Source organism: Myotis brandtii, unplaced genomic scaffold, assembly GCF_000412655.1.
Source record: "Myotis brandtii unplaced genomic scaffold, ASM41265v1 scaffold143, whole genome shotgun sequence".
Classification (NCBI taxonomy): Eukaryota; Metazoa; Chordata; class Mammalia; order Chiroptera; family Vespertilionidae; genus Myotis; species Myotis brandtii.
The window spans coordinates 1,278,059-1,297,216 of NW_005355115.1; the positions used below are offsets into that span (position 1 = coordinate 1,278,059).

A 19,158-nucleotide genomic window follows, 5' to 3' on the forward strand; every position below is an offset into this window, starting at 1 on the left:
AATCTATTTAAACATTCTGGTCTTTCATGTTTGTTTAAAAATGTGGGGTTTCACTCCCTGGGTGATGTTGCTCGGTTGGTTGGGCATCATCCTGTGCAACGAAAGGTTGCCAGTTCGATTTCTGGTGGGGGGCATGCAGGAGGCAGCAGATCAATGATCAATGTTTCTCTCTCCTTTCCTGTATATATAAAAATTAATACAAACATATATATTTTTAAAGTGTGGGGGTTCACCCGGGTGGTGTTGCTCAGTGGTTGAGCATCGACCCATGAACTGAGAGGTCACCAGATAGATTCCAGGTTAAGGCACATGCCCGGGTTGTGAGATTGATCCCCAGTAGGGGCAGGAGGAGGCAACCAATCAATGTATCTCTCTCATCGAAGTTTCTATCTTTCTATCCCTCTCCCTTCCTCTCTCTCTAAAAATCAATTTAAAAAAAGTAAAAATGTGGGGATTCTATGGCTTATAATCAGTATTCTTTATTTGTATATTATCTTCTGAGTTTACAAGAAAACTTGTTATGGAAGTAATAACATAAAAGATGTTTAAAAATATTAACAAAGTAGGATAATTTAAATCTGAATCTGTAAGAATTTGAAAATTTTAAACCTACTTTTTTCTGACATGGGCCAATTTGCATAAAAAGAGTAAGAGAAAGATAGATATCACATGATCTCACTCATTTGTGGAATATAGTGAACAACATAAACTGCTGAACAAAAACAGATCCAGAGACAGAGACGCATCAATCAGACCGTCAAGCCTCAGAGGGAAGGTAGGGGAGGGTGGGGAAAAGGGGGAGAGATCAACCAAAGGACTTGTATGCATGCATATAAGCCTAACCAATGAACACAAACTCCAGGGCGGGGGGGGTGAGGGCATGAATGGGGGGTGAGGATGGGTAGGCAATGAGAGGATAAGGACATATGTAATACCTTAATCAATAAAGAAAAAAAAAGAATAAACCTGTGGAAAAAATAAAAAAATAAAATGCACTTGATATTGTAAACCTTAAAAAAAAAACATACCCTTTTAGTTGTTATTGTTCTTATGAAACCATAGAACATAATCTATCCTACATTTTAAAGGCAGTTTGCTGACACGAAGAATATGATGAACCAGCAAACTATTTAGAAATGTGCTTGACTTTGCAATAACAGTTTATGTTCTTTCATAGCCAAATGCTTTAAGTGCATTAAGCTTTGTTTCCAAGAGCCCCTGCTGCCATCTGCTGGTTTCTATTATTCAGCAAACTTCTAAAGGGAGAATGGATGACAGGGCTCAATCAGATGCTATTTTCAGCAGGAAAAAGTCATTTTGTAATTTCATTATGTTATTAAAATAAAAGGAAATACTAAAATGAGTTTAGTTTGCAAATAAACTTCTATAAAAATGTCTTTTTATAGAGTTTTGAACCTACATATAAAATAAAACAGGGGTTTACCCTGAGCCCAAGGAAAGCCATTACTTTCCTATAGAAAACTTACTTTCATTGGGTGAAATAAGGTTGTATGAAGCGGAGGTAGGATGAAAAGGAAACAAGCTCCATTGTATGTGTATGAGAGAGAAATCAGACTGGTTAGTGGTGGGAGGAGATAGACGACTGGAGATAGACAGGCAAGTTCTAATCGGTGGTTCTCAAACTCAAGCTGATTCAGAATCCCCTTGAAGGCTTTTCCAATGAAGAGTATTGGGCCTCATCCAGTGACGTTCTGGGAAATGTTTGACAACTGGATCTTTGGGGAGAAGACCCTGATTTTTAACAATTGCTGATTTCCATGATATAAATGCTCTTACCAAGGCCCACGATTTCAAGCAACCAATATGGCGCCAGTAAATGTGAAGTCAAGAAGAGACCACTGTAGCTGTTCCACCACACATCTCCACCAGCTGCAAATAACCTCAAGAGCACAGATACAATGTAGTCATTCTGTTAGAGAGCATTGACATTTGAATATTTATTATTTCCATTTTAAATATAATTTTCTTACTTGAATGCTGAATTTAATATGCAGTGATGGTTTTGTTGAACAGTCACCTTGCAGAACTGTACTCACCCCCAGGGTGGCTGGAGTGGATTTCATGGGTCTGGGTGATGCAGATGCAGCTATTCCATGGCCCATACTGACAACCACTGTGTTGGACTAGAACGCTAGGAAGTGGCTGGGAGAGGGAGGTTTTGTGAGAGGGTAGTATGTGAGCCCGAACCTTGAGAAAATCTAGACTTGGAAAAGCTGGATCAAGAGAGCTTGATTCCAGGACTTACTTTGGTAGGAGCAGGCTTACCCCATCCAGCATGACAGCTGGGGAGGCCAGGTGGATGCAGATGTAAGGAGTGATATTGAGGTGAGCCTGTTCCTGTGTGATTGCTGCTGTATTCCCCAGGATGGACGAGGCAGGTTCATCAGCCTGGGAGCTGGGGAAGGGTATCGGATATTTGAGATGTGAAGTAGTCATGTTGGAGCAGGAGAAAAATACACCTTATAAAGAAGTAGATTTAGAATGGCTGGGCATTGTTAGGTGGCCATTTGAAAAATCTGATTGTGAATGTAAGGTGAGAGCCATTAGCAAGTTTGTCATTTTCTCTAGTAGCACTGAGTTGCCAGGGTGCTGGTGCAGAGGAGATGGCTGAGTGGGAGCCTGAGGCTGGCCAGGTGAGGATGATGGAGAAGGAGAGCCATGCAGTAATTAGGGGTGTTGGCCGGGCTCCGATTATATTGGTGGGATATGGAATTCAGGTGATGTAAGGAACTGGGGACAGGGCATGACTTTGAGTCTGGATGGTGGAAAAGTGGGAGCCTTAACTATTGGAGGGCTGAATGGAGTGGAAGAGCTGTTGGGAAGTCAGAAAGAGGCATGCTTGAAACGTTTGCTGTAACAACTCGGGTTGTTTTTCTCTGATCTCCTCATCAGTGACTCTAGTCAGCTACTGCATTTAAGGTATTTTGTTGAGACTGTTAAATTTGCTCTAGTATCATAATTTTCCTTTCTTGAAGTTCAAATACGGATAATGATAGTACATTGTCTCACTGATTATTAATGTCAAAGGACAGACAAAACAGCAGTGGTATTTGTGTGAGAGAGCACTGGCGTGAACACCACGCAGCCAGAGCGCCATGAGCCTCAGTTTTCTCATCAGTGAAGTGGATCTGATAGTGCCCTCTAGGAAGTCTTGTAAGAGTTAATCATGTATGTAAATCACCTGGCACGGTGCCCAGCTCTTAGGAAATGACAGCTTTATTCTTATCCCCATATCATTAGCCCTTGAATACAAATACATAGGAAAGGGATTTAGCTGGTTTCTCTGAAACACAACACCCCAGGTACAACTGTGTTGGATTATGCCCATGAGATGAATATAAGGAATCTTAAGAAAATGGGTGCATGAGTATTTTACCCCACCTCCAGATTTCAGAAAATGGCCAGAAGAATTCATGGCAACGGAATGGGGGAGAGGTTCTTTCCCTGCAGTGCTCGGTTGTCATAATTGAACAGCTTTCTCTTTGTCTAAATTGATATGTCCCTCCGTTGATTTTATAGAACTACATTTTCATCTGAGTTCATTTTCATAATCTTTCTTCATCAATTTGTTTCTCTCTATTGCCTTTTTAATCAGGAGTCTCAGAAACAAATCACAGATCTTGAAGGAGAAATCTTATTTGAGAGCTCTTTGAGCTAAATTATGCAAATTAATCCAATAGTGAGATGTCATTTTTTATCTCTCAAATAGGCAAAGTGAGTGAAAAGAAAATGATAATACTCAATAGGGAAGAACATGCAGTGAATCATTGCTGAAGGATTGCAAATCAGTACAATCTTTCTGAAAAACCATTTGATAATACGGCAAGAGTAATAACAATGCCCATGCTATTTTGACACAGCAATTCCCCATCTAGACATATATTCAAAAGAAATAGTAAAACAGTATATAACAAAGATTTAAGGAAAAACATTCATTACAATGGAAATAGCAAAATAAATAAAGGAGGGAGATCAACCAAAGTCTAGCAGTATCAGAATGGTTATTTTTTTAAAAAATATATATATTTTATTGACTTTTTTTGGCAAGAACTTCCCTTTTCCATAGTTCTTTTTCAGTACCATGCTTAGCTTATCTTTGTGATGAAAGACTTTTGTATAATCCTTTATTCCCTATGTAAACGGAATCCCACTTGGTTTCCTGTGTCTAATCGAACCTGGGACCCTTCAGTCCGTAGGCCGACACTCTATCCACTGAGCCAAACCGGTTTCAGCCAGAATGGTTTTTATATCCCTAGGATGCTAAATGCTATAAGACAGATTTTTTTTTAAAAAGCAATACATAAAACTTAAGGTTTTGCATGATCCCAATTCTATAAATAATAAGCACAAACATAAATTACTGAAATAAATAATTCACATTAACCATTGTTATTTTATTGTAATAAAAAATCAGATGATTTTCATTCTGCCCTTTTATTAAGCCTCTCTACATTTCCAAAATACTGTACAATAACAATGTATTATTTCTATATGAAAAATAAAACATTAAGAGATGTTGAACTTACTGAGAAAAGGGCACAAATTAGACCTTCCCACTTTTCAACCACCCTCTTTGCTTCCGACAGCTGGGTCCCTCCTCTGCCTTCTCTCCTGGCATCACTCTTACAGCGGTTATTGTGCCTCTTCTCAGCCCTCAGTCTCCTTAGTTTCTCTACATCATCTTACACCACTGATCACCGCTTTATTCTTTCTTAATTCTAGCTTTATTTAGACATGACTCACCTACAATACAACTCATCCTTTTAAAATAGATAATCACTCTCATCCTTGACATACTCTTCTTTTTTTATTTCTATGACTGGGCACTGCCGAGGTTTATTCATTCATTTTATAATAGTCCTTGGGTGTCACCTCTATGCCAGGCTTTCTCCTCGCTTGACCTTGTCATCCCTTTTGCGTCTCCTTTGTGGTCCTCTTCCTCTGCCCAGCCCTCACATAGCAACATCCTCGGAGCTCTCTTCTCTCTCAGCATTGTCCCCACTGGCTCATCTGTGCAGATGCTCGCCGTTCACCTTGGCCCAGTGTGTCTCCGAATCCATCCACCCACGTGTAAGGTTAATGCCTGAAAACTCACGGGTCCACAGGTGAATGTAACTGCCTGTGTCTCTTGCTGTACGTCTTCATTTCTGCTCCCCCTTCTGTCATTCGAATCTGATTCATGGTGTCACGGTCCTGCAGGTCCTGCAGGTCTTGCAAGGCCGGCACAGTGGAGGTGCTAGACCAGTGATGGCGAACCTTTTGAGCTCGGCGTGTCAGCATTTGAAAAACCCTAACTTAACTCTGGTGCCGTGTCACATATAGAAATTTTTTGGTATTTGCAACCATAGTAAAACAAAGATTTATATTTTTGATATTTATTTTATATATTTAAATGCCATTTAACAAAGAAAAATCAACCAAAAAAATGAGTTCGCGTGTCACCTCTGACACGCGTGTCATAGGTTTGCCATCACTGTGCTAGTGACACATTCGATTCTATTTTCCGTTACCACTCTGTCATGTTTGAGTATCTTGATTCTGTACCATTCAAGCCATTGTCATAACCAGTGCCCTGGTTTTGACCTCATTAGCGTGGCACCTCTCATGTGGGTAGTGCAGTCATCTTTGGGTGTCCTGTCTCTACCGTGAACACTGCAGCCAGGATCATCTCTCTAGTTATGGTCCTGCCTGGATTGCTCTTCTGTACCACAACCGTGCTACAAAATGAAGCTCAAGCCCCCTGGCTCGATAATAAAAGACACCCATGATCTGGTCCCAAACTGCATCTCCAAGCTTGCATACCACTGCAGAGTCCTGCAATCCAGACACATTTGAGAACCGATGCTTCACTGAGCCATCATGGTGCACTTATTCCCATCATTCACTTTCTCGTCCATCTCTACTAACTGAACTATGGGCCATTTTTCAAGACCTGTTCAAATGATCCAGCTTCTAGGAGGTCCTGTCATTTCTCTCACCGTGAGTCACCTTTCCCCTCTTCCCCCCCACAGACATTGGAAGCTTTGAGCACTTACCACACTCTACAAGGTCTTTGCCATTTTGTCATTTGCTTATTCCCCTCTTACTATAATGGCAGCCACTATACCTCATTAGTCTTTGTATAATTCATGGTACCAGCATAGGCCGCTGTGCAACACGGGCGCTTAATAAATATATTTAGCAATGGAAAGTACTGCAACATACTGGTATTTTAATCTCTAATTGGGTTTCTCCTATATTACGTTCAGGCCTCCCCTCCCCCCAGATTGGCAGATTACCCCCACCTCCTTGCTACCCTTTAATATCTCTGAATGTTTTAAAATCTAAACAAGCACGTAATTCCTCATTCAGAGGACCAAGTGGCTGGCCTCATGGTCTTGGGAGCAGAATCAAACTGAGGGGACCAGGGGGTGAGGGGGGACTCTAGGACTGGTCACCACGCTTTGTCTCGGTCCCTTTCCTGACTCTGGTCCGCCAAGGACATCAGGCAGCAGCTCTCCCCTCGTTCAGGGGAGCCTCACTTGCACTCTGCCAGGGCTCGATCTGCCTGCTTGGGGAGCAGTTCAGAACCAGGTGCCGTGCTCTGCCCTCACGGAGGGGACTTCACATCCCAGGACCTTCACCTGTGAGCATCCTCGGCAGGTGGTGAAGAGAAGAGGGAGGCACTCAGGGCTCACCGCTGGAGCCAGCTCCGATCTGAAAGACCCCTGGACCCATAGCAAATCGTATATAAATTTTAAGACCACATGCTCTTAAAGGATTTTTACAACCTCACAGTGTAGGGGAAAACCTCACACATGTGAAATGGCACTCACACTGTTCCATCCTAATGATTTTCTTCAGTGTTGTTCCAATTAATCCATAAGACACGGGAGGACTCCTAACCACCCCATAGAACTGGAGGGAATTTTCCGTCTAAAAATCTTAGCAGTCTATCTTTCAATAGAACTGCTCACATTTCCTGTTAATTAGTTTAATTCATATGTTTAAGAACTAGCTAATTATTATCATGTTTCCAGGATGTAATCTGTTCTTTAAAATACACACACACACACTTCGGCTCTAATGTTCTTTTCATTCAGTGTGTCTCTGAGAACCTTTGATCAAATGCTGTCTCTCTCTTCCTGGGAATATTTTGTTTTTTAATATAATAAATTTTGCTTCTCTTTTTTTCTACTTATATATTCTACCAGTATTAGTGAAAGTGTTCTTCTTTAGTACAAGTTAAGTCTTTAATACTATGCAGTTTACTCATTGCATCTTACTAGAGCAATGATTTTGGTTAAAGAGAAAGAATCATTTTTAATAGAAAGAAAAAGGATTAGGAGTAAGTGTAAGAGCACAAAATTAAGAAATTGCTTTATAATTTATTACTGGCTCATTTGGTTAAGTAATTAGAGATTTGAAAAGAACTTTGCAAAATTAAAAATATGCAAACTCTGTAAAATATGCAAAATCTACTTCTCTTGATAACTGTGTAGGCTAAATTTAAATCTAGGGGATAAATTGTGATATCACTAGGGATGAAGAAGGGCTGGTAATGGACTAGAAGATGATTTTCATTCTGTCCTTGTTAAAGCCTCGCTACATTTCCCAAACACGTCACTGATAATATAGACACGAGCAGGAACTTATACCCCAACCTCCCACCGCCTAGTCTACCCAACCAGTCCCACATTAACCCATGCCCTCTGCCTTCCCTCCCTCTGCAAAGGCTGTAGTATCTTCGCTCCTAGCAAAGGCCCAACCCCTCCACTGTACTCAGGGTCCCAACCCTTCTCGCCTCCTAGTCTTTTTGTACCTACAGTGAGCCTTCCCTCATGAATTACTGTCTCTCTGCTCGGTCATCCCTATCAGCATAGAAAGATGTCTCCATCCTTAAAACAAAAACAGTCCCTTCTCTGCCCTGTGTATTTTCCCAACTTTTTCTCTTGTCTACCACACAGAATATCTTCTTGAAATAGCTTGTTTTCTATAATCACACCCTTCCTGCCTCATATTGATTCCCCAGCAACTTGAGGATCAGCTGAGTGGGTTGGAAAGATGCAGGCAACTGAGCAAAGCTTCTTACCTAAACTGTGTCTCTTCAAGGTGTCCAGGAAGATGTCCCGTCCTACAGGAAGGATGGGGGCCCCATGTGAGGGTCTACTGCGTCCTGTGCCCTTATTGGTCTTCCTGAGGGCATACCTGCCAGTGTTCCTGGGTGATCAAGTTATTCACGTATTTATCTCACACCCGCATGTGCCAGGTGCTGTGCCTGGCACCAGGGCTGCTGCTGTGGCTTTTCCTTCCTGCCCGGTTGCTTCATCTCCTTCCATCTCCCAACCACTGCCAACTTCCAGACAACTTGGTCAGTGTGCAATGTTTTTCCAACATAAAAATATGCCTAAGGAAGACACTAGAATTTTTTTTTCATGAATTATGGAGGTGTCTGTTCCTGACCTGTATTGATCAGTACTGTCTTGTGACAACCTTTTCATTTAGCTGCATGGAGCCCATTGATTGATCAATTGATCCCACCAACATTTCCTTAGTGTCAGACACTGAGCTGGCTGCAGACAGCAAGAAGAACTCTGCCTTGGCTTTCTGAAATTAAGTCTAGTAGGAAAGCCACATTTCCACTCAGCCTCTAACCGTGTATCTTTTGAAGGCTAGGGAATGAGTTGACTCCTACACTAAAGACCTAGGGCAGATCCAGCAGATAATTGCACAGGCTTGGGAGGCAGGCGGTCTTGGGTCGAAAACCCAGCTCTGCGACTGAGTCACCGAGTGGCTTTGCAAACGTTTCTTATACCTCTGACCCTTGGTCCTTCATATGTCAAATGTCAGGAGAGTTGGAATGTAGGAAAAGTACAAAGAATCCTGTTCAATAAATAGTAGCTAAAATTAAAATCACAAAGACAGTTATTCCACACTTTATTTACTTATGAAAAGGTCACTTTAAGTAGACAAGACACATGCATGACAAAATTTCAAGAAATACTTCTTAATGTTTTTTTGTTTGCTTCTTGGATTTTTTTTAGGGGGGGTGTAGAGGGGACAATTTTGTCACTAATTTGGGCTTTCTGAAGTTTTTACTTATTCTACATAGAAGCTTAGAATCCTACGGTGAAATGATTGGGCATCTTCACCTGAGTAAAGGCCTTTACTGAATATTCTATTCAACCCCTGCTGAGTCTGTGCTGCAGGGACATTTTATACTTTGAGTAAATGCTGCAGATACACTGTGTTTGCCACCACCTTTCAATCCCTCCATTGCCAGCCTCTGCAGAGCACAACGCAGATTCGTGACTTCCCTGACACACTGACCAGGATGCTCAGCATCTACCCAGGGGCCTGGTCCCTTGGTGAAACCTAGTCTGGTTTTATTACTATTTTTTAAATCTTTTAATTCTAATTCTATGACCAAGTGAGAATTGTAGGACTCTAATTACACTCTAGAATGAGCCACGTCCGAGACTCAGCCAATGACTTTGGCATTTGAAAACCTGAGTTTATACATGGCAGAGGGAAATACCAGCCAAATAAATAATAGAATGATATCATGCTTCATTATCCAGGTCAGAGCCTCAGTGCTGGAGGTGGTCTATTACATTAAAAATGTGTCTCATCTAAAGCAAAGCTATAATAAGCAATGAAAGCCACGTTCTTGAAACTTCACTAGAAAACTTGAAACTTGCCTTTTGTTGGTATGACCCCTGCTTTCTTAGACATCATATCCTATCTACACCCTGGTGCCAGCTGTTGGACTGTTTCTAAACATTAAAACCCCCCATGGTAATATATCCCTCAGTGAGCCCAGTGGGAAGTCCTGGTGACAGCTCTGCCACAGAGGGGACATGGGCCCATCATTTAAAGTCCCAGCCTTCCTCTCACTGTCTGTGGAATGGTCAGTGATGACAGGAGCAGAGAATGAGAGGAATTGTAGCCTCCAGGAGCTCCAGTCCACCCCACTTACCATGCACCAGCTATCTCTCTGTGACCTGTTTTTTTATTGTGGTAAAATATGCATAACATACAATTTACCATGTCCACCATTTTTAAATGTACAGCTCAGTGACTTTCACATTGTTGTATAACCATCACTGCCATCCACCTCCAGAATGCTTCCATCTTCCCAAAGCGAAACTCCATACCCATTAAAACTAACTGCTCAAAAAAAAAATCATGACAAGAGCCCAATATATTAAAGTTGATTTCAATATATAAACTGTAGTAATAAAGAAAATAAAATATATAAAAACATAAAAAAACACACACACAAAAAAACTAACTGCTCATCCTTCCTCCCTTAAGCCCTGGTGACCTCTGTTCTACTTTCTGTCTCTGTGACTTTGATGACTCTAGGGCAGTGATGGCAAACCTTTTGAGCTCGGCGTGTCAGCATTTTGAAAAACCCTAACTTAACTCTGGTGCCGTGTCACATATAGAAATTTTTTGATATTTGCAACCATAGTAAAACAAAGACTTATATTTTTGATATTTATTTTATATATTTAAATGCCATTTACCAAAGGAAAATCAACCAAAAAAATCAGTTCGCGTGTCACCTCTGACATGCGTGTCATAGGTTCGCCATCACTGCTCTAGGGACCTCATAGTAGTGGAATCATACATGGTTTCTCCTTTTGTGTCTGTCTGGCTTATTTCATTCAGCACAGTGTTCTCAACTCACCCATGTTGTAGCATGTGCCAGAATCCCCCTCCTTCTTGAGACTGAATGGTATACCACTGGTCGGCAAACTGCGCTCGAGAGCCACATGTGGCTCTTTGGCCCCTTGAGTGTGGCTCTTCCACAAAATACCATGTGCAGGCGCGCACGTACAGTGCGATTGAAACTTCGTGGCCCATGCGCAGAAGTTGGTATTTTGTGGAAGAGCCACACTCAAGGGGCCAAAGAGCTGCATGTGGCTTTCGAGCCGCAGTTCGCTGACCACTAGTATATACCACTCTGGCTTATCCATTCATCCCTTGATGGACATTCGGTGCACTTTTATTTTTATTTTTTTAAATTTTATTTTATTGTTGACAGTATTACAGAGGTCCCCCAATTTCCCCTCTTCACCCCCCTTCTGTGCACTTTAGAGTAGACTATTCTCTGTGATCTTCCTAAGAACCATCGGCTCCTCCAACTATTTGATAGTTGAAGTAAATGGGTCTTCAAAGGGTTAGGCATATGTTCAGGGTGTAACGCTGAGAAATGGAGTTGCGGTTAGACAGCCTTAGCCCTACCGAGTTCCGAAGCCCATGAGCTCCCTCCTGCTCTCTGCTGTGTGGGCTTCCTATGTGCACACCACCTTTCGATTGTTACAAGGATGACCAACACCGTGGATACAAAAGGACTTTGCAAACCACAGATTGACAGAGAGCTTGTTAACATATCATCCTTGTTAACATTAAATTCCCCCCCCCCCATGACATTATTAATTAATGTGCTTTTGTATTGTACAAAAGTATTTTTCTAAAAGACAGGATCTTTCACCAAATAAAGGGATCGTATTTCCTACAGCTGTTCTCATGAGGCAGCTTATAATCTGGAACCTCACCCAAACTAGGCATTCAGGAAATATTTGTCTCCTGGAGAACCAGCAGGCAAGAGATTCCCTTGGTAAGAGATGCTCTGTTCCCAGGAGGGGGTTTAACTATTTCGCCGGCATGCCATTTTGCTGTGTGGCCACAAGGTGGAGACATACCATCTCAAATACTTCATTGCTGTCACTGACTCAGGATTTTTCTCACCTATCCTATCCAGCTTTTGAGCCAGTCCTAATCAACTTTAAATAAAATGGGGTCTATTATTGATGTATCTCACATCAACTGATACTTCAAAAGTTTGGTCAAAATATTTTATGAACTTTTACATGGAAAAGAAATTTTCAAAAATGTATCAGAGAGCCCTGGTTGGTGTGGCTCGGTGGATAGAACATCAGCCTGCGGACCGAAGGGTCCCGGGGTTGATTCCAGTCAAGGGCATGTATCTTGGCTGCAGGCTCCTCCTCGGCCTGGGCCCTAGTCAGGGCATGTGCAGGAGGCAACCAATCAATGTGTCTCTCTCTCACATTAATGTTTCTTTCTGTCTTTCCCTATTTCTTCCACTCTCTCTAAAATCAATGGGAAAAAATATCCTCAAGTGAGGATTTAAAAAGAAGAAAAAGAATGTATAAGGGAGCCCTGGCTGGTGTGGCTCAGTTGGTTGGCTGTCGTCCCATGCACAAAAGGTCATGGGGTTTGATTCTCAGTCAGGCACATATGCTGGGGTCGCAGGCTCAATCCCCGGTTGAAGGCATGCAGGAGGCAGCCAACCTATGTTTCACTCTCACATTCATGTCTCTCTCACTCTTTCTCTTTCTAAAATCAATAAAAATATTTTTTAAAAGAATATATAAGAGAGAGTAAAATATTAGCATAGCCTGACACAGGACAGGATCTCTCTGTCTACATACAGTGAATGAATGAATGAATGGTGCATTTAAAAGCCTATTATAGAAGTGATGCTGGAAAAAATGATCTAGTGCTCTCATGGATGTCCACTGGTGTCCGCCTTTTTTGGTCTCTCTCCTCTTAACATTGTGGAATGAACGTGTAGAGTCTAGCTGTGTATCTATAGTATGTTTTAGAAGTCAATTGAATGTATGAATTGACCTCCTTCTCAAATTAAGTGATATTTGAAGCCTATGAGGGAATTAATAAATCTCTGGAAGGTGAATAATAACGTCAGAAAAAGCTCAGTGTTATTATACCCCGGATTTCATTATATAATCCTTCTGTATCTACTGAATGTGGTTTTTAGTTTTTGAATTCACATGGGCTTGCAGAATTATATTAAGAAGAAATGTAATGTGTAGGACTCTGGGGTTGGACGCGAACCGTGCACAATTATTTTAGACTATTCCCTTTCTTTACATAGAACTCTTAATATTTATGTACCCTGGTCCTAAAGACTCAAGACAAGGTTTTCATTGAAATAAATAAGCGTATAAGGAATCTAGTTTATTAGTGTAATTAAAAAGACGTCTTGGTTTGGAGTTTTGTGGTTTGATATGTCCCTGTGAAATTCATGGGCCCGGGACTGCCTCCCAGGACCCAGGACCCAGGATTTTATGGGATGATTGCTCCTTTTTTAGCTTCTTGACTCCCTGACATAAACAAAATGTGCCGGAGTAAACATGGTACCAGGCATCCTTAGGAGGGCGGCATTTCTCTTGGCCAAATGATCTTCTGTTGGAAAAAAACAACCAAACAAAATAGATAGAAATCTTAGTTTTTGGCCAAGCCCCTAACCAACCTTTTTCATATTCTTTATTATCTGGTGGTTCCATAAGTCGGTTGGATTGAGCACCCAGGGAGAGGGCTCACGGAGTCGAGTTCCTTCTCTGTGTGGGCTCCAGGCTGCTCTGTTTTGCTGGCAGGAACTGTGCCCTAACCTTGGCCGCTGCCCTGGGAGTCCTACAGGTGGTGATCAGCATCAGTCTGTCCCCATTCCCAGAAGTGGGAACAGTGCCAGAAACATTCAAATTATACACGCTGCCCTCCTGGAAGGAACGTCTGTGCGTGAGGGGAGGCACATCCAGAGTTTCTGCTACCGTAGAGGGAGGTCACGGTGAAATGCTTAGCTCGCTCCATCACCGTCTTCCCTTGTTGCCGTCTGAGCAGCTGCCAGCTGGTACCACCCGCAGCAGGTTGCCACGGAGAGCCTGCAGACACCACAGCTGTTGAGCCCCAGATTGAAGGCTCTAAACATGTAAACAGGCACCTGAGCAAAATTATGTAGGGCAGAGCTGTGTGCGTTGCCCGCAGGGAAGTGATGGGAACATCGACAAGGAACTTTAGAAAGCTCTCTCTTCAAGGATCTGTCAGAGGCTGCCCTGGAAACAAAGTATCCGAGATTCCAGGTCTCTGGCCAGAGAATCCTCAGAAGTTATTTGATAAACAGCTCCCTCCTGAGAGAATAATCATGGATTTCTAAAACATCAAGCTCAACATACTGATGACTTTGAAAAATCAAAGCCGCTCCTTTCCCGATGGGCAGTTTCAGGATTGACCACAATGACTCCGTTTTAACCTCAATTTCTTGTTGTGTTTATTGTCCATTTGGGGCACACCAAGGTTTTAAGTTTTATGTAGTCCTTCATTCACTCTTTTTCTTTTTTTTCCTCTCTCTCTCTCTTTAAAAGCATGTTTCTAAAGATCTGCCTCACTTTTGCTTAGTACTATTATCTATCTATCCGAAATTCTCAGGAATCATCTGAGGAGGCCCCTAGGAGCCCTAGAATCTCTGTAGGCCAGTGTATTCCTCTCTCCTGGCCACTGGAACACAGATTTCTGGGCCCTCCTCCCCTCCCCTCTGCTCTGTTCTCGCAGGGACTCTGCTTCAGTAGCTCTGCCAAGGGGCCTGAGCATTTGCACGTCCAATGAGTTCCCAGGGGATGCAGGTTATGCTGCTGCTGCTGGTTCAGGGCCCGCACTCTGAGAACTTCAGCGGGAGGTCGTGGTATGGGTTTCCAAACTTGGTTGAGTAAAAATCACCAAAATAATTTGTGACTACTCTACGTATTTCCTGACCCTGTCACAGAATAGGATGCTGACATATATGAAACAAAAATGATGTAAAATTATCAATCTTGAAATGGACTCCCTTCCCCCAACTCAGAGAGGAAGGGAGAAGGAGAAAGAGAGAGAAACATCAATGATGAGAGAGAATCACTGATCGGCTGCCTTCTGCACGCCCCCCACCGGGGATTGAGCTTGCAACCAGGGTATGGGCCCTTGACTGGAATCGAACCCGAGACCCTTCAGTCCACAGGCTGATGCTCTATCCACTGAGCAAAACCAGCTAGGGCTCCACCCATACTTTTTTTAAATATTCATTCTTAAGGTCTAGCATTATGTCCATGAAACAGCTGCCCACAGCAAAGGGAGCACTTTCATTCTTCTGATTGATGTATTGTAGTTTTCCTGTTCTGACTATGATTTGAATGCCAAGTTTTTTAAAGATGGCAGCTTTGGCTAGGTCTTCTTAGAACTCTCTGTGGGATTATAGAAGACAGCTGTTGAAAAATGCTTAAATCAGCCCCTGGCTGGGTAGCTCAGTTGGTTGCCATCCAGAGACACCAAGATTGTGGGTTTGATCCCCAGTCAGTGTGCCACACACAAGAGTCAACCAATGAATGCATCAATAAGTGTGACAAAAAAATCGATGTCTCTCTCTCCCTCTTTTTAAAATCAATCAATATTTAAATGCTTACATAATCACTTTCCTTCTTTCTCATGAGAAATCAAACCTTCATTTCCAACGAAGAAGATCTTTATATTTGAGTGGTCGACACCTGGAGAGTAAAGATGTGGTTTGATAAAAATAGTGGTGTCCATTGCTGTTGACTCAGGACTGCATTCACTTTGGACCTGGTTTCCTGTCTACGTAGTTACCCTGAAGATGCTAAAAGGGAGCCCGCCCTGTGTTGCGTTTCTGCAGTCCATCTCGATCTCCTTTGTTGCCTCCTCCCTAGTCCTCACCTGTCAGTCTATGGCTACTTCACCAAACAGCCCAGAAATTTGACTTGACAAGAAAAAGAGCCTCTGAATGCCTTCCAGGCTCTGGGATGGAACAGAGTCGCAGATCTGTGCTTCGGAAACTCAGACTTCGGGGACTCAGAGTCAAGTCGGGGATCTCAGTCACCTTCGTTAGACAGTGAAGGTCAAAGGGAGCTTGGATTTTGCGTATTTGTTGCTGAATTCCCCCAGCACTTAATTATATACCTAATTTCCAGTGGAAAGACTTTCATTTTTATTCCAGAGAAACTGTCAGCTACTTGTGTAGTTCTTTTTTGAAATATAAAATACAGTGGGGCCTTGACTTATGAGTTTCATTCGTTCCGAGACAGAGCTCGTTAAGGAGCTCGTTAACTCAAATTATTCTATCAACTCAATGCAAAAAATTGGTCGAGAGACAGCTGGTATCTCAAAAAACTCCTTAGTTGAGACACTCGCAAGTCAAGGCCCCACTATAGTGAGAATACATCATAAAATGTCAGGGATGAAAGTGCTGTTATTGACACTGAAAGTTCCCCGATCCTCTGTAGCCAAACCAAGGACCAAGGACTTAGCCGCTGTGCGTGGCGAGTGTGTTTCAAAGTGTTCACAGCCAACCTCGGTTAAAGCAAAGGGTGGACTAAAAGCGGGGCACCGAGACGTGTTTCTTTCTGTGAATCATTTGTAAGCATTAAAAGGAAGAGCTGACAGAAACATTTACTTAGAGTTGCCCTGAACCTCAAACAGCTGTCCTTGGTCCCTCTTCCGAATCGTCACTGCCAAGGAAGCTGAGTGATCAGTGAGGATGGAGCTAAGGTTTGGTGCTTTGATAAACACATTGGAAGCCTGAGGCGGGAATGAAGACAGACCAAGAAATACCTTCCAGAATTTAATGACATTTGCAGGAATGGCTTGATTTGAGACAATTCGGTAATATGTCTAGTGTTTGCATTGAGTGTGCATGGACACCCTTTCCAAGTCCCTGAGCCTGTCTGAAGATGGTCGTGCAAATCTTTGCAGATTACGTTTTGACCTATGTCATCTTTTATTGAGAAATACATTGCATCAAGCTATTGTTTAAACTTTGCAATACACTCATGAGAACATAATTAGTTTTCTTCAGAAAGAAATTTGCGAAATTGCTTTTTCCCCCAGTATGTGGAAAAGGAAATAAGAACTGTGGTACAGTCTTATATGGGATTTTTGCTTTCCTACAGAGTTCCACGTGGAAGCTGATATAGCAATGTGGTAAGCAGTCTGCTAAGTGATATGTAATTCAGATTTCCTGAGTCCTGCCCTCCATTTAAATACCAGGTTAGCCTTTGTCTACTTTAGCAACATTTGGCACCCAAATATTTGTTTGCATTCTATTTAAAAAGGAATTGATAGATACAAAAATCAATATATTTTCTACATACCAAAAAATGACATTTCTAAATTATTAAAGGTATGAATGACTTAATACCTGTATTATAAGTATAAATACCTAAATATTTGTACTAAAGGTATACTTATTTTGTGGGTTCTATTAAATTTATAGAATTAGTTTTTTATTAAAATACATATTTTTATTAATATCAGAGAAGAAGGAAGGAGAGAGAGATAGAAACATCAATGATGAGAGAGAATCATTGATGGGCTGTCTCCTGCACACCCCACACTACGGATCGAGCCTACAACCTGGACATGTGCCCTGACTTGGAATCGAACCAAGACCTCCTTGTTCATAGGTCTATGCTCAACCACTGAGCCATGCCAGCTGGGCTATAGAATAAGTTTATTCCAAACTACATTTAAGAATTTGATATAAACCTAGTAAGGTGCTCTAGAGACCTGGCTGGAGGGTAACTGTCAAGAGTAGTGTTTCAAGAATCGATATTTATAAAAGCCTAAGTGACCACTACGATTAAACGACTGGAATGACTGGCCAACCAGTCACTATAACATGCCCTTACCACCAGGGGGCAGATACTCAACACAGGAGCTGCCCCCTGGTGGTCAGTGCACTCCCACAGCCCCTCCCCCCGGCTGGCCCCACTCGGAACCTACCATGGCCCCTACCTCCTGGCCAGCCAACCTCCTGCAGTCCCTCCCTACCTCTGACTGGCTGGCCCCGATAGGCCCCAATTGGACTGGGTGAGATGCCCCAATTGGCCCTGATCATCAGCCAGGCCGAGGGACCCCACCCATGCATGAATTTGTGCACTGGGCCTCTAGTGGTTTTAATAAGAAGATACCCAATCACATGAACAAAAACATCCTAAAGTACTTTACCTACAACAAATTACCTTTATATAGCACCTTAGGTATAAATATTTGGTGGTTATGAAATGATAGAGACATATTTCAAGGCAGCTTGGTCTGTGATCAAAAGAGTAATTATTTCCTTCCTTCAAATCACTTCTTCTAAGCTTACACGCCCCCCCCCCCATGTCCCCAAAATACAAATAGAAAGTAGCCAGTCCTGGCCTTGGAGGCCCAGAACATCTGCTCTCCGTGCCACTCTCCTGGGTGTTTGGAGCAAAAAAATGTTTTTCTGTGGTAAAACTTGCACTACCTTTAACTACTCCCTTTATGGAGATGGACTTTAGGCAGTATGGCAGCAGGTCAGGTGGAAGGGAGGGAAAATATATTCTGGATTCCATCCCTCATGGGCACATCCCACTAGCCTGCATATAGCCAGCGGGTTATGGAAAACACAACCCCCCGCCCCCCACACACACTTATCTAGACTTACAACACACACAGGAAATATTTTTCAGATAGACATGATAAATACCCAGGATTCCTTGCCGGTGGGGAAGCTGAATCTAGTGTTTGCGAGTTTCTGTTTCTTGCACTTCAGTTGCTTCAGCTTCTCAGATGCACATAGTCTTCATACTTAGTGGCAGCATCGCCTACTTTCCCAGGTAACAAGCGCTATTAAAAAACAAACACACACCTCTTATTTATGTATAAATTAGTGAATTATTTAATTCTTTCTTTATTTATTTGTATGTATGTCTGTATGTCTATCCACATTCTCAATAGACATACACACATACATACATATAAATAAACACCCGGCGTAGGCTTTGCATTGGGCACCGCCGCAAGCCTCACTTGCAAGCTGTTTGGAGGAGCTTTTGCAAACGTCAGGTTCCTGGGGCTCGGTGGGCTCCTCAGTATGAAGACATCTTACGTCCCTGGGGCTCTCATGGGAATGGAAGGAAGACATTTGCTTTTACTGTAAGTATTTTCATTGTTCAAGGAGTCACTATATTTACCATTTAGAATTAAGATACATTGTTTGCCACCTAAGTACAGATGTGCCAACAATTGTGAAGGCTACAGGGAAATGTTAGGATAGAAATTCAGTTAACGCCAGAGAATTCCACTTGTCATTTACAAAACAGACCTGGACACACTCGCAGGCCAGCTCCATTGTTGTACAGATGGAAGTCAAGCAGGCACGCTTTCTCCTGGGGGAAGGGGACAGGCAGCTTCTCCTGTGCCTTCTTTCTCTCTGCACCTCTCAGTACCTTTGCTAATTAGAGCTCTGACAGGGATGCGCTCATTCCCACAAAGAATCCAAGGATATTCTGTGGGGAGAGGCCTCCAAATGTCAGC

General features: G+C 42.4%; 1 protein-coding gene across 2 annotated transcripts in view; it reads left to right on the top strand.

Moving 5' to 3' along the window:
• Nucleotides 1-19,158, top strand: part of RCAN2 (regulator of calcineurin 2) — a 264,066-nt gene that overhangs the window by 67,883 nt on the left and 177,025 nt on the right. The window lies entirely within an intron of this gene.